This window comes from Symphalangus syndactylus, chromosome 2 (assembly GCF_028878055.3).
Source record: "Symphalangus syndactylus isolate Jambi chromosome 2, NHGRI_mSymSyn1-v2.1_pri, whole genome shotgun sequence".
Lineage (NCBI taxonomy): Eukaryota > Metazoa > Chordata > Mammalia > Primates > Hylobatidae > Symphalangus > Symphalangus syndactylus.
Window position 1 is genome coordinate 58079234 of NC_072424.2, and position 12125 is coordinate 58091358.

General features: G+C 38.1%; 1 protein-coding gene and 1 long non-coding RNA gene across 2 annotated transcripts in view; both read left to right on the top strand.

Annotated features, from left to right (window-relative positions):
- EYS (eyes shut homolog) overlaps positions 1-12125 on the top strand; it is a 2088383-nt gene that overhangs the window by 1067340 nt on the left and 1008918 nt on the right. The window lies entirely within an intron of this gene.
- Positions 429-4800, top strand: LOC134732619 (uncharacterized). The gene is made up of 4 exons (XR_010115953.1): positions 429-504; positions 2934-3188; positions 4082-4145; positions 4631-4800. It is a non-coding gene; the product is annotated as an uncharacterized lncRNA (long non-coding RNA).

The following is a 12125-nucleotide window of genomic DNA, read 5'->3' on the forward strand; positions in this document are numbered from 1 at the left end:
AAAACGACATAGAGACACTCTTCATTTCTGGTATTGTTTCCTACTGTTGGGTTTCTTCTGAAAGCATTTAGATATTTGTCTCATTTTCCTGTTGTAAATGCACATGTGACTGACAAGGATAATGATGAGGAATGTTTCACAAGTAAGGCTCATAAGTCATTATGGCAAAGTTGTTAAGAGCATGGACTACACAGGTGGAATGTCTGCCTCGATGTGTCCACTCTGCCCATGCCTCACTGTGTGTTCTTAAACCAGTTTATTTTTTTTTTTCCTTAGGGCCTTTCTTTCCCCTCCTGAAATCTTCAATATGAAGCCATTATATTTTACCCTTTCCAAGTTTTAACATAAGGGGTTGCTGCTACAGATATACTGACCTAAAAGTATTAAGAATGTGAAGCACAAGCGTATTTTTAAGCTATACTTGAGAGTGTCCCTGTGATAACAATACAGAAGCCTAGCATAACATCAGGCGAATAACATAGTCACTTTTTGAAAGAAAAATGGGTAATCCTTTATATAACTTATTCATGTTCTAAAGAACCTATCACTTTTTAGATTTGTTTAAATAGAATTATATCTTAAAACAATGGTAGTTACAAGATGTTAATGGCTAAGGAAATTCAAATACCTGTGTCAAAAAGAGACCTTGTTTTCTAGGATTATTTTAAGAAACAGTGTTAATGTAATGTATTTCCTCTGTAGCTGTGAAAAAATTAGTTTTACTTTAAGAGATGTTGTATATTTATGTAAAGTATAATAGCATTTAAATCTAGCCCTGTATTGTTCAAATGACCATTTTGAATGGATTCAGATGTGTTAGTTTTTTTTTTTTTTCAAATAATTTACTGAAAATACTATTTTACAGGTGGTAGAATGTTGTCTTCCTTTGCTTTGTTTTCACATTATCCCTCCTTTTCTCTTTGTTTTATCAAGTCTGCTAACACTACTGACCATTTCCCATACTCGATTGCCTTGGGCTGTGTAAAATTAACTATGTATCAGCTGAGCACACATTCAATTATATTTTTCTCATTTTTTACTGCCCAGGATTCTGATTTCTGAACTGTCAGATCCATCTTCTTTCTTGTCAAAATATCTTTTGACTTTATTATACAGTCTCACCATCTGTCACACTGACAACCCTAATATATGCTATTTCTTTTAGACCATTTCCATCGTTAAAATTCTCTTTTCCTTCCTACCTAAATCAGATCCTTTTTCCCTGCATCACAAACTGAAATCTTCAACTATTGAGCTACTTCGATTCTGCTATACTGTTTATTATGTTGAAACATTTACAGCCCAGTTGACAACACTTCAGCTTCTCTCGAAATCCATGATTTATTTTATTTGTGCAACATACATTACTCTGGAAACTGTGTAATGTTTGAATAAACTGACTGCATTTACTGGGTGTTAGACTGTAGGAAATAATCTTCATGAAATCAGTTTTGTTCCGAATATCATCTGGTTCCAACTGAAGCCCTACAAATGTAAGGCCTAGATGCAATGGAGCTAAAATTCAAACTAACAATAAGCAAACTAAAACCAAGATTTCAATGTGGTGATTATACTGGCTGGTCATTATTCTATAAAAATGATTCTTAGTACTTTATACATTTTAGCTAAATAATCTCTGAAGTTCTCTTTCGGGCTTATCATGCTATTCTTGTTTCATAAACAGGAAAATTGATTTTCCCTCATTTTCAGAAAAATGACAGAGTAGAATAAATTAAAGTCAAGTTATTCCTTGGAATATAAGTTTTTTGAAGAAAGGGGATTTGTTTTGTGTACTGATGTAAGAGTGCCTGACCCATTTGAGGCCATCAATAAATATTAGTTAAAAGATGGAATTAATGTTCTCAAAGAATAAATCTCATTTCCTGCTCTAGGACTTTCCACTTCCTCCACCAAAGATTCTTTTCTTGAAATACTCTTGAGGCTTTATCTCTCACCTCCTTTTTATTTGCTCAGATACTTTCTCAGCAAAGCATCTGACTCTGGCCACCATATTTAAAATTGCAGTTTCCTTTGGAACTTTCCTGCCTCTAGCCCCACTTTCCTGCCTTTTTTCACTCTCCTGTAGCACTATCATTAAGTGACATAGTATACTGTCCTTGTTTTATTATTTATTTCCTTACTGCTCAGCTAGCTTACTGAATTGTGAGCTCCATAAACACAGATATTTGTGTCAGCCTTTGTTGTTCCTGTTGTTGTTTCTGGTCCTACTGAATCCCCAGGCCCAGAATAGAGCCTGGCACTTTGTAGACACTTGATAACTAGTTGTAGAATAAAAGGGTAAGTTGGAATATTTGGCTTAGAGAATATAAAAACACATTATTACTTTTTTTCAGTTTACAGAACACTAAACTGGTTTTAGATCTCAAAACATGCTTAATAATATGACATGCTTATCATACATATTTTAGACTTTCATAAAAAATGCAGATGTTTGCACATTTAGAAAATTAAACACCAAAAGAGGCACCATAAATCATTTTGAAAAATAAACGTCTAAATAGATAGGTAGTTATACGGATGGATAGATTGATAAAGAGAAAGATAGACTGGTGTGTATGTGTGTTGTTTGTGGAACAACTGGAATAATATTGGAGGAGTCCAAAAACACAGTATTTTTGTTTTTTCCCCCCTCACTAGTATAGCCTTCACCTGGAACCTTTCCTCCAGCCTATTGTCTCATTAATGAAGTTCTATCTACTCATGTCCTGAAGCAAAAAGAGACTCTAGGGGATGGAAAACTGCAAGAATATATGATTTAAGGGAAAAAGCTGGAATGCAACTGTTATAATTATTTAAGAAATCATGTGTTCCATTAGAAGTATATTTGTTTCTGGCTGTGGGAAGCAGAATGATGGCCCTCCCAAAATGTCCAAATCCTAATACCAAGAACCTGTGAATATTCTACTTTACAGGGCACAGGGAAATTTACTTAAGGATTAAGTTAAGGATATTGAGATGGGGAGATTGTCCTGGATTATCTGGGTAGAACTGATATAATCATAAGTACCCTCATAAGAAGGATGCAGGAAGGAAAAGGTGAGAGAAGGAGATATGATGAAGGAAGCAGAGGTTAGAGAAGGATGTGAAGATGCTGCACTGCTGACTTTGAAGAGGGAAGAAGGAGCTATAAGCTAACAGCTGCTGGCAGCCTGTAGAAGCTGGAAAAGGTGAGGAAGTAGATTCTATCTTAGTGCCTCCAGTAGTAGCCCTATGCCCTCTGATACATTGACTTTACACCAGTGAGACCCATTTCCAACTTCAGACCTCCAGAACTGGGAGAAAATAAATTTATATTGTTTCAAGACACTAGTGTTTTAGTAATTTGTTACAGCAGTAATAGGACACTAACATATAGGTTTAAACCTTTTATGGTCTTTCTAACGGCAAGGCTTGGAGTTGACATACTATTTATTTATTTTTGGGACGGAGTCTCACTCTGTCACCCAGGCTGGAGTGCTGTGGCGCGATCTCGGCTCACCGCAGCCTCCACCTCCCAGGTTCAAGCAATTTTCTTGCCTCAGCCTCCCGTTCTGGGACTATAGGAATGCGCACCATGCCTGGCTAATTTTTGTATTTTTAGTAGAGATGGGGTTTTCCCATGTTGGCCAGGCTGGCAGAGAACTCCTGACTTCCAGTGATTCACCTGCCTCAGCCTCCCAAAGTATACACAAATATTTGACAAAGTTTAGCGACATATAAAGAAAGACTGGCCCAAAACACATTTGTGAGGCAAACGGAGTTTGCCTGCAACATCTCTCCTTCTTGCCAAGGTTTCTCTCGGGAATTTTTGCTTTGCTCCTTTCATGCTGCTCTTAAGGTAGTAACTGATGATTGACTTGTTAACTTAAAAACTTAAAATATAACATTTTTAGTTTAAAATGATTTTTCCCAATAGCAATTTACTCTTCCCTTAATAAAAAATAGAAATATTTAATAGCAATAAAACTTATATTTTCTATTGTTCCCATAATAAACTACCCAAAAGTTCACACTTTAAAACATATCCCAGAACTCCGTAGGTCAGAAGTGTGGATGGACTTGTTTTGCTTCTCCATTTCAGGTTGGGAAAGGCCCAAATCACGGTGTCAGCTAGCTAGGAAGAATCTGGTTCTAACCTCGTTGAGGTAAGGGAAAAATCTCATTTCCTTTTCCTTGCTGACTGTTATCCTGGAGCCTGTCCGTCAAGACTTCTACATTCCCACATCACTTGCCCGCCTTCATCTTCAAATCAGCAATGGCTTATCAAGAATTTCGAATCTCACTGAATTTTCCTTCTGCTGCATCTTTCTGACTGCATCCTGAGAAAATCCTCTGCCTTTAAGTGTTCATGTATTTAGATTGGGGCCACCTGGGTCATCCAGGATACACTCTATTTGAATATCCAAAGTCTTAATTACATTGGCAAAGTCCACTTTTCAGTGTAACACAAAATATTCACAAGTTCCAGAGATTAGTGTGTGGATACCTTCAGGGAGCTATTATACTGCTTATCACAATATCTAACATGTATTAGGTACTATGATATTGCATGGCATATACTAAATGCTCCACACATTTTAATTTTTTCAGCAGCTCTGAGATTGATTCTACTATTTTTAACCTTTTACAGGAGAGTATTGAAGAGGATCATGTTACCTGAACAAGTTTATAGATATAGTCAATTATGCTGTGTGGCATATGTATTCCTAAAATGTACTGTGCTGTGCAAAATCACACAATGAAAGGCATGAATGTTAAGGTGGAGATGAGGTTAAGTGTACAACATTCAACAACTTCATAAGGGACACATTTGAAAAAATGATAAACTGATAAGGTCAAAAGTGCATTGCATATATGTTAAGGAATTGATAAATATATAAAAAATACATGAAATATGTACTTCACCTTGAGAAAGATGCGAAGTTTGCTTTAGGGAGTGGTTATTGGAAGGTTTCAGCCTGCAAGTAATTGTGAAGTGGTGAAAGGAGGGTTATTTGAAGTCAGGTGGAAAGCTGTAACTACAGGGGTGGATGAGAGTGGCTCATAACCCATGTGATCAGCTAAGGTGGCTGGTAGATTCTTGAAGGGTGTTTATGCTTGTACTGTTGTGGATTCCTACATAGCTCAGTTCAGCTAAGTGCAGTTTTATGCATTCACCTAGTGTTCCTCAGGGATGAATTCATGCATAAGTAAACAGGAAATTCACACTATGCTTAAATTGTACCCTAATATATCCATTACAGTAGAATAAATTTGTGTTTTCAAAACAATTGTTATAGCAGAACTAACTGTAGTAAGAGGCAGAACAGCTCAGAGCAGGGTCATTTCACAATGTCTGAGCTTATTTTACACACACAAACATACACTCTCTCTCTTTTTCCTCTCTGCATTCATCAAAGAAAATGTGAAAAAGAGAATTTTGAGGAATTTCTATACTGAGAAATTTTAACATGTATCATACTCCCTTCTAAAGGCTTTTGAGGTAGTGACTCTCATAGTGCGGCCCAATAAATAAGCATTCTACCACAATTTCTGGCCTCCATCAACTTTGAACCTAAGTGTAAAGACCCATATACCTCTACATCACATGATGGAATTTTGAGAAAAGCCTCATAGCATAGTTTCAAAGGGTATGGACTTTAGTTTGATACACCCTTTTTGAAGTAAGCAGGAAAAACTATATTCCTTAAACTAGGGGTGCCAGTTCATGGCCTCTTAGGTACCAGTTCGTGGCCTGTTAGGAACTAGGCTGCACAGCAGGAGGTGATCAGTGAGCAAGCAAAGCTTCATCCCTATGCACAGCTGCTCCCTATCACTCACATTACCGCCCTGAGCTTTGCCTTCTGTCAGATCAGTAGCAGGATTAAATTCTGATAGGAGCCCAAACTCTATTGTGAACTGTGTGTGTGAGGGATCTAAGTTGCAAGCTCCTTATGATAACCTAATGCCTGATGATCTAAGGTGGAGCTGAGGCGGTGACAGGAGCAATGGGGAACGGCTGCAAATAAAGATGAACATTAGCAGACAGGTTTCACTGAACAGAGACCATAATATGTCGATTGCTTACAGACTCATATCAAATCCCTATTCGTGGCTGGCAACTGACAACCTACATCTGGTGGCAGGATTTAAGTCAGAATCTGACACTTATTTTGGTCCACGTGTGGTCCACTCATTATTTTGTTTACCACTTCCATCTATACCTTTTTCTCACACTATGCACTTGTCTCAGTCACAGTTTTGGTAAACCCACAAACTAACCCTAACCAAAATGAGTAAAAAACAAACATTACTGGAAAGCTTTGAAAAGGGGGAAGAGTCAATGATGAGATAGCAGAAGACTCTTAAGACTGCCAACAAAAATCTGCATTTAAAATAAAATACCAAGAGTCCTACTTAAATCATGAGTTCATTGCTACAGGCGATTCACATTCTCCAAGCCCATTTTGTATAGTATGTGGCAACCAGCTATCCAACAAAGGCATGAAACCTTCAAAACTGCTTCCCAGATGGAGACCAAGCAACCTGCATTAAAATACAAGCCTTTGGAGTTTTTCAAAAGAAAAAAAAATGTCAACATAAAGAACAGAAGCAATTATTGAAGACTACCACTTCATCAAATGTGTCTGCACTGACGGCATCATTCTTAGTTGCTAACTGCATTGCTACAGCCAAGAAGCTCTTTACTATTGGTGAAAGTTGATCCTGCCTGTTGCTAAGGACATTTGTCATGAACTTCTTGGAGAGGCTGCAGTTCAAAAGGTGGCAACGTCTTCCTCTTTCAGCTAGAACCATAAGTAGACAACCTGGTGAAATGGCAGAGGATATTGAGACACAATTGTTAGAGAGGATTAATGAGTCACCATGGTATGCAATCCAGGTTGAGGAGTGTACCGATGTTGATAACAAGGCAACAATGCTTGTTTTTGTGCAACATATTTTTCAGGAGGAGGTGCATGAACACATGTTATGTGTGCTTTTGTTGCCAACCAATATCACAATTGCAAAACTATTCAAGTCTTTGAATGATTACGTGCCAGGAAAACTGAATTGGTTTTTGTGCTGAATATATGGATGGATGGAACGGCTACCATGACTAGACTGCTTTCTGGTTTCACTACTTGGATCAATGAGATTGCTTCTGAGTGTGAGTTTACACACTGCGTCATCCACAGAGAAATGCTGGCTAACTCAAAAATGTCACTTGAACTTAACCTTTTGCAGGGTGTGATTAAAATCATCAACCACACTAAACTACACAGCCTTAATTCCCACATCTCTTCATGCAGCTCTGTGAGGAGACTGACGCAGAGCACTTGTTTCATCTTTTATCTGCAAAGTTAGGTGACTTTCTAAAGGTAGATCACTGGCCAGAGTTTTGGAGTTACCAGAGCCGCTCCAGAGATTTCTTTTAGAAAAACAGTCACCACTGGAAGCACAAGTCAGTGGCACAGAATGGGTGGCAAAACTTGCTTACTTGTGTGACATATTCAACCTGCTCAACAAATTCAAGCTGTGACGTCAGGGGCAAATGATAACCGTTCCAGTCGGCAGATAAAGTGGCTGCATTCAAAGCCAAATGGGAATTATGGGGGCAATGAGTGAGCGTTGGGATTTTTGACATGTTTCAAACACTAGCAGAGATTTTGAAAGAGACTTGAGCCAGGGACGTCTTTCTCCCAGTTGGTACATCATCATCTATCTCAGCTTTCAAGCATCTGAGCATTACTTCCCACCCACAGAAGACCCCTAAACTTGGGAGGAATGGATCTGCAGCCCATTTGTGAATAAGCCAGGCTAATCAACTTTGTCTGTGCTAGAAGAGGATCACCCTCTTGAGATCACAAATGATGGTGGCCTTAAAAGGATGTTTGAGACAACTTCAAGCTCCATGCATTTCAGATTAAAGTCAAGGCAGAATATCCTGAGATTGCCACAAAAGCACTGAGAAGCCTGCTTCCATTTCCAACTTCCTGTCTTTGTGAAGCAGGGTTTTCTGCAGTGACAACAACTGAAAAGCAATTTTGGCGTAGACTGGACGTAAGCAACACACTTCAGGTGCCACTGTCTCCCATCACCCCCAGAAGGGACCATTTAGTTGCAGGGAAACAAACTCAAGGCTCCCACTGATTCTACATTATAGTGAGTTCTGTAATTATTTCATTATATATTACAATGTGATTGTAATAGAAATAAAGTACACAATAAACATAATGCACTTGAATCATCCCAAAAACCATATCTCACCCCCAGTCCATGGATAAATAAACTTCCACAGATCTGGTCCCTGGTGCCAAAAAAAACTGGGGACTACTGTCTTAAACTATTAATACAATTTGCTTTGGTCACCTACATATTAACATATCTAGAAAAAGGCAGGAGAGTTTGAGACTAGATGGACATTTTCAAGCGGCACTTTATGCACAATCTAATTTTGTTCTCCTAGCAACTGGTAGAGGGGGTGGTCTCATCAGCCTATTTATTTTATAGATCATGAAAATGTGTTTTAGGCCGGGCACGGTGGCTCACGCCTGTAATCCCAGCACTTTGGGAGGCCGAGGCAGGCGGATCACAAGGTCAGGAGATCGAGACCATCCTGGCTAACAGGGTGAAACCCTGTCTCTATTAAAAAATATAAAAATTAGCTGGGCATGGTGGCAGGCACCTATAGTCCCAGCTACTCCGGAGGCTGAGGCAGGAGAATGGTGTAAACTCAGGAGGCGGAGCTTGCAATGAGCTGAGATTGCACCACTGCACTCCAGCCTGGGCAACAGAGCCAGACTCCGTCTCAAAAAAAAAAAAAAAACAAAAAGAAAATGTGTTTCAAGTAAGTCAAATGGCTTTACTAACATGATACATGAGTCAACTGCCAAATGAAAACTTTAAAAACTTGTCTGTTGATAGTGAAATCTATTATGTCATATTGCCTTCTGCTAAAGCCATGACTGAGTCAAAAAGGAAAGTTTTCCTCTCAATTATTCCTTATCTGGGAAAAAGACACTTATTAGAATACTTCCTGCACTAGATTTTATCTTTTTTCTCATCGTTATTAATATAATCACCCAGTTACTCAAGCCCAAAACAATGAGGTTTTCTTTGTATACTCCTTCATCCACTACATGCAATAATTTACTAGTCATTGTCTATTAAACATTTCTTGAATCTTTCCAAGTCTTTCCATTTATTTTGCCACCGTCATTGTAATGCAGACCACATTGCCTCTCAAAGATCTCTACAATTTACTTCTTCAAATTCATCTTCTAAAATACCAACATATTTAGCTTGCTATTATAAAATTTGCAATAAATGAACACAATTAGTTCTCTGAAAATATATAGCTTTGTAAGCCCTTGAAAAGCAAAGAAACTAGAGGCCCATATATTGGAACATAATGCCTTCGGTAATACATTTTTATGCACATTTTCCCAAGGTTATTCGTTTCATGGAGCTTTGCCAAAGTGGGATAGTCCCCTTCCAGGAATTCAGTGGAATAAGAAATACAGGAAAGCCCTTTATAATATATAAAGAAATTTCACAGAAAACATTATTTAACATATATATTGAGTGGCTGTTACATAGGTCTCATAGAGTCACTGAGAAATTCCAAGAAGCATCATTTTTCAAGCTTGTTGACCTTACCTGAAACCAAGAACAAGTCTTGCCCTTCTGAAAACATGTGCACAAGATTTATAGGTAAATAGTTCTTTATTTCTAAGTCCCTGCTGCTGATGCCTTAAGGAGTCTATATTAGGTGAGTAATTCATTAACACCTAGACTTTTATAAACTTATGAAGGAAATATCTCCTTTTGAACAAATGGAGAGAATGGTATTCTTTTACTTCAATTCTCTTTTAAAAATGACATTTAAAGATCAAGCTGAGGACACAGTTGAGAGTTTTCACGCTGACAGCATCATGAAAGGAATCTTGAAAACAGTCACATTCCATGCTGAGACTATAGGTGACAATTGTTCCAATCCAGACCAGCTTCTGTTGGATTTGGAGAGGCAGGAGGTTCAAAGTACATATTTTCCCTGCTGCAGTTTTGTAAATCAGATTCTGCAAACCAAAAGGGAATGCTGCTCAATGCTGCCGCATGTTTGAAGGAATATTTATTGCCTCGATTTTATATTTATTACCCATAACACTGGCATTTTAGGACATAAAGTTACTTTACAAAGTCATATTAGGTGCACTTATCTTAAAAATGCATTTCCCTTGGCTGTTTTGCACTTCAAAAGATGGATAGGGACCTGTGGGTGCTTGAACATTGTTTTGTTTGGTTTATGGATATGTTGACTCTGTCAGTGGTGTTGCGGATGATTTTAGAATGCCTTGTTCTAATAGTTGTTTTGATGTGTGGCTTCATGACTTTGATCTTTGGAAGCAAACTGTGCTACACTCCATTGCCTTGGAGAATTTGGCTCTCTTGTTAGATGGTTGTCTTCTGTTTTACCACAGAGCATTTCAGTTTCTTTTGCAGGGCGTGGGTCCTGACAAGCATCAGCCTTTCCATGCTTTGAGATAACTTGCCAGAGAAATGAATGCATCGCTTACTCAGGAAATTACTGCAATGGCACTAAGTGGCATTAGTAATTAAGGGGTTGCTTTTGTGGTTTGCAAGTTTTTGGTACAAGAACATTTGCATAGTTGGTGCTACATTCTGACAAATATACACAATATTCAGAAATTCCACTGGGATCATTCACTGCTTCCAGAACATTAATTCCTCTGTTTTTGCTTCACTATTGTCTTAATCCTGGCCTTTATCATTCCTTGCTTGTGCAGGATCCTAATTTGTTGCTCAGCATAAAAGTTTCCATAATCCCCCAACTTCCTTCCGCCAGCTTCCTCATCCTTTAACATCACCATGATCCTCACAATCAAATCATTTTCACATTGGCGCTAAAGCTATCTTTCTGAAGTAGATTAATCATGCTTCCACAAATACTCTTATCTCTTTAACCAAGACACTTTATGATGTATGCTCCACCTACCTTTTGTGCCTCATATGCTACAGCTTGTATATATTCTATAGCTGAGAATGCTAAGGATGTTTCTTAGACCCACATTCGCACACTATTTCGCACACACATTGCTACATGTCTTTTTCTGTTATGGAATTGATAGTAGCAGGAGGCAGCCAAATGCCTAGGCAGAAAGGGGCAGGTACCTAGTGAAACCCCATCTTCAAGCTGAAGACACCTTAAAGTCTGAAAGCCAAGTTACAAGTTAAATCCTTGGACCAGATTGAGAACTTGTCCTCCTGTATGGTGCACTTTCCTCTGATCCATCCCCACTCTTCACCTATTTTACATATACCTACCCTTTCCTAATTGTTTCTCTACACTGTCATGCCCAACTTTGAGTGGTGTCTTTGCTTTAACCATTTTTGCATACTCACAAACCAGTCAGAATGCACTCCCCATCCTGTACCTATAAAGACCGCAGTCTCATTTGGTAGAGGAGGAGATGGCCTGACTTCGGCGAAGAGAAAACCTGACTTCGGAGGGGTGCAAGTCTGAAAAGGTTCTGAGAAATAGCATAGCGTATTTAGAATAGCATACTTAGAATATTTATATTTTTTCACCTACCTAGCTAATTTGAATTCATCCTTTAAAAATTATTTTATTCATTCATCACAGTAGTTGTTCAGTGCCAATCATACCGTGCTCCAAACTAAGATTATAAAAATGAATAAAATACAGTTAATTCCTTTAAACAACTAAGTCTTTCATGATAACCCCTCCTTTCCCTGACTCATCTAATCATAGACACAAAACGAAATGTTTAGTCCAATCTCTTCTCCCAGTTCATTTTATTCTTACGCTATGTTATGTATTGCATTATATCTGTGTATCTGAATATCTTCCTCATTAAATTTTATACTTTTGGATGAATATTTTGTATTACCTTGTTTCTGTAGAATTAAACTGGACAGAGTAAGAATGAGCTGATTCATTATATTCTTTGTATTTTCCGGCGATGCCTAAGACTATGCCAAACCCAGTGTTTCTTGGTTGATGGTCATGGTCATAGCAGAGTAATTTGACCAATTTTAGTAGATTTTCATCTTGATATGCATATAATACATAAACTATTGAATTGCAATTCTTAGTGTTTTTT